We start from the raw sequence: 3824 nt of genomic DNA, 5'->3' as shown, positions 1-3824 counted from the left end.
AATACAAAATGAAGGGCTTTTATCTTAAGCCAATATACATAAACAATTCTCAATAATGCAACTCCCTAGTCTAGCCTTATACATGCCATAATCAAAAATATAAATCCAACTATACCGAGTATTACGGCTGATAGTGTGATCGATATCTCTGACTTCAAGGGATCCTCGAGAAAAATGGCAGTACTGAAAGAAAAGGGAAGGAAAAAGAGTAAGCATAAAGCTTAGTAAGTTGCATATAAATATATACACAACAACAACTTCACCATTTATCAATTATGCTCATAGCTCAAAGGTAAGTATAAACTGGACTTACTCATTACCATTAACTCAATCATATTTTCTAATCGAGCACATTACCCATGCCTGCCAAATAGGTACTTGTAACTCTTACAACATTATCATACTTTCCTTATTAAATCTCTTTCTTAACCCTTAAATTTGACCTTTTGGAATACTACTAGATATTCTATAAGCCTCAAACATGGGTTACGTTGCCGCTGCCATGTCCTAGACATGGTCTTACGCTGGTTATCTCCATCGAGGCCAATGCCATATCCCAGACATGGACTTACACTAGTTCTCGTGTATATGTGCTGATGTATATCCCAGACATGTCTTACACTAGCACTAAACTTAGCCGATGCATGTCCCAGACACGTCTTACACTGGCTATCATCATCGAGGCTGATGCATGTCCCAGACATGTCTTACACTAGCATTCATCTCTACGCCGATGCCATGTCCCAAACATGGTCTTACACTGGCTATCATAATGTGGCTGATGCATGTCCCAGACACGTCTTACACTAGCCCTAGTCTCAATGCCGATTCCATGTCCCAGACATGGTCTTATACTGGTTCTCACATAACCCAATGTCATGGCATGAATAGCTGGTTTGTTTCCTGGGGTTCTTATTGGATCTTTCGACTTTCTCGATCATAAATACATATACTTAGTTCAAATTCTAGAAACTCATGCTATATCAAATCAATAACAATAGAATACATGCATTTAACGATATAGTTGTATTATTTACATATGAGGTCATCAAAATACCTAACATGTTGACCATCTATTTTCTTGTCTTATGGCCGGCCAACCTATTCCAATAGGGTCTAAATGCCCTTTAAATACTCCTAATTTTAATTCTCTATCTATTTGGCACCTTTGGGTACTAAAATGTAACTTTTGTCTTTTATGCGATTTAGTCCTTTTTCGCAATCGAGCTTGAAAATATTAAAATTAACTCACCAAATTTTTCATGCACTAATATAATCGTACTATAACCTTATAAAAATAATAAAAATAATTCTTCTATCTTCGAATTTGTAGCCTCAAGACCATTGTTCCAACTAGGCCCTAAATCGGGTTGTTACATTCAAGGACTCAGTTAATAATTTAGATGTTAAAAAACTAAAATTTTAACAAAATCAACACTGTTAGTGCTCGGGTTTCCTCTCGAGAAGTACTTATTTATAGTCTAAGCTTGACTTACCTCACTTTCGTGTGATTACGGTGGATTGAGGAGTTGAAACTCCTCACCTCTGCTATCAATTTTATCAAAATAAGGTTTGAGTCGAGTATTTAAAAGTTTCAAATACAGTATGTGTTACCTCGACTATACCATGTGAGAAGATGTTCATTACCGTGAAGGGAGTCACTCTATTCGTATTATGCTCTAAAGTAGCAATTCGGGGCTCATTTTCATGTAACAATACTTTGTCTCCAACTTTAATTTGCTTTGTTTCATCCCTATACTCATCGTGGTGTCGCTTCGATTTTTTGTGTGCTTTTGGTTTCTCCTTGACAGGTGTTCGCCATTCATCTGAAGTCTTCGTTCTTAATGAGTCGGCCTGTTTTCGTGGCGTGGATTAGGCTCCATCACGTTCTTCCTAAGGGGCTCCTGCAAAGAAGTTTGAGTTGTAACGTTATTTAAATTTACCAAGCTTAAAGAATCATCTCAATTGCTAGATATTTTAGCAGAATCACGAGCTTGGAGAGTGATCATGTCATCGCCTACATGAAGTGTCAATTCTCCTGTACCAACGTCAATAATAGTTCTAGCAGTTGCTAAAAAGGGTCGTCCTAAAATCAAAGGTATGTTACTATCCTCTTCCATATCTAGAACAACAAAGTCTACTGGGTATATAAATTTATCGATTTTAACAAGAACATCTTCAATGATACCCCTAGGAAATCTAATGATTTTATCAGCCAATTGAATGCTCATCCTAGTTTGTTTGGGTTTCCCAAGACTTAGTTGTTTAAACATTTTATAGGGCATGACATTAATACTAGCCCCTAAATCAGCCAAAGCATTGTTAACATTTAAACTACCAATTAAACAAGGAATCGTAAAACTCCTTAGATCTTTCAACTTGTTGGGTAGCTTATTCTGTAGAATGGCTAAGCAAACTGCGTTCAACTTTACATGCGGCGCCTCATCCAACTTCCTCTTATTCGCTAAAAGCTCCTTTAAAAATTTAACTGCATTCGGCATCTGCGAAAGAGCTTCAATAAACGGTAAATTAATATGTAATTTCTTTAATAATTTAAGGAATTTACCAAATTGTTCATCCGTGTGGTCTTTCCTTGTCGCACTGGGGTATGGCACACGAGGTTTGTACTCTCTACTTACCGATTTTTGCTCATTGTGGTCCACCTTACCTTTACCTTTACTTACCACAATTTCTTGCCTCGGTTCTGGTTTAGGTTCAACTAACCCTTCCTTATCTCAAACGGTAATCGCATTGAGTTAGTCCCTTGGGTTTGATTCAGTATTACTCGACAAGCTACCTTGTGGCCGTTCAGAGATTAGTTTGGCAAGTTGGCCTATCTGGGTTTCGAGCCCTTGGATCGACGCTTGTTGATTTTTAAGTGCTATCTCGGTATTCTAAAAATGAGTTTCTGACATCGAGATAAATTTTGTTAGCATCTCTTCAAGGTTCAGCTTCTTTTCCTGCTGGTAAAGTGGTTGTTGAAAACTTGGGGGATGTTGTGGCCTTTGATTTCCTTGACCATCCCACGAGAAATTGGGATGGTTCCTCCAACCTACATTATAATTGTTACTGTATGGGTTATTTTGAGGTCTAGAATTATTATTACCCATATATTGAACTTGTTCCTCCTTGATGCTAGGGTTGAAAGATTGATATTCTGTGTGCACTCCTCTTTCATTTGCATCGTACCACATCACTGGATGTACCTGAATAAGACCATATAAACCCTCAATCTTTTTATTTAAAAGTTCTATCTGGTTAGATAGCATAGTGACCGCGTCGAGGTTGAAAACACCGACTGCTTTTGTCTGCTTTGTTCTCATGACTTGCCACTGATAGTTATTTAGTGACATCTCTTCAATAAAATCGTGAGCCTCTTCAGGTGTTTTGTTGTTTAAAGTACCACCAGCGGCTGCGTCAATAAGTTGCCATGTTGAGGGGTTCACACCGTTGTAAAAAGTCTGAACCTGCAACCATAGAGGTAACCCATGGTGAAGAAAAATTCTCAATAGATCATTGTATCTCTCCCATGCATCATAGAGTGTTTCTAGATCTATCTGCACAAAAGAAGAGATATCATTCCTTAATTTAGCAGTTTTAGCCGGCGAAAAATATTTAAGTAAAAAATTTTTGGTCATTTGTTTCCAAGTAGTGATTGACCCTCGTGGTAATGAGTTCAACCACTGTTTAGCCTTATTCCTTAATGAAAAGGGAAATAACCGAAGGTGGATGGCATCATAAAAAACGCCATTGATTTTAAAAGTGTCGCAGAACTCCAAAATATTCGCCAAATGAGTGTTTGGATCATTATCCTGCAAACCATC

The 3824-nt window shown here is 37.6% G+C and overlaps 1 non-coding gene across 1 annotated transcript; it reads left to right on the top strand.

The window, feature by feature from the left end:
• Window positions 1–3483: 3483 nt before the first annotated feature.
• Window positions 3484–3590, top strand: LOC121211866 (small nucleolar RNA R71). The gene has a single exon (XR_005907083.1). It is a non-coding gene; the product is annotated as a small nucleolar RNA R71 (small nucleolar RNA).
• Window positions 3591–3824: the final 234 nt, after the last annotated feature.

Source organism: Gossypium hirsutum, chromosome A12 (assembly GCF_007990345.1).
Source record: "Gossypium hirsutum isolate 1008001.06 chromosome A12, Gossypium_hirsutum_v2.1, whole genome shotgun sequence".
Classification (NCBI taxonomy): Eukaryota; Viridiplantae; Streptophyta; class Magnoliopsida; order Malvales; family Malvaceae; genus Gossypium; species Gossypium hirsutum.
The sequence above is the reverse complement of the archived record's forward strand: the minus strand, read 5'-3'. Positions and strand labels throughout refer to the sequence as shown.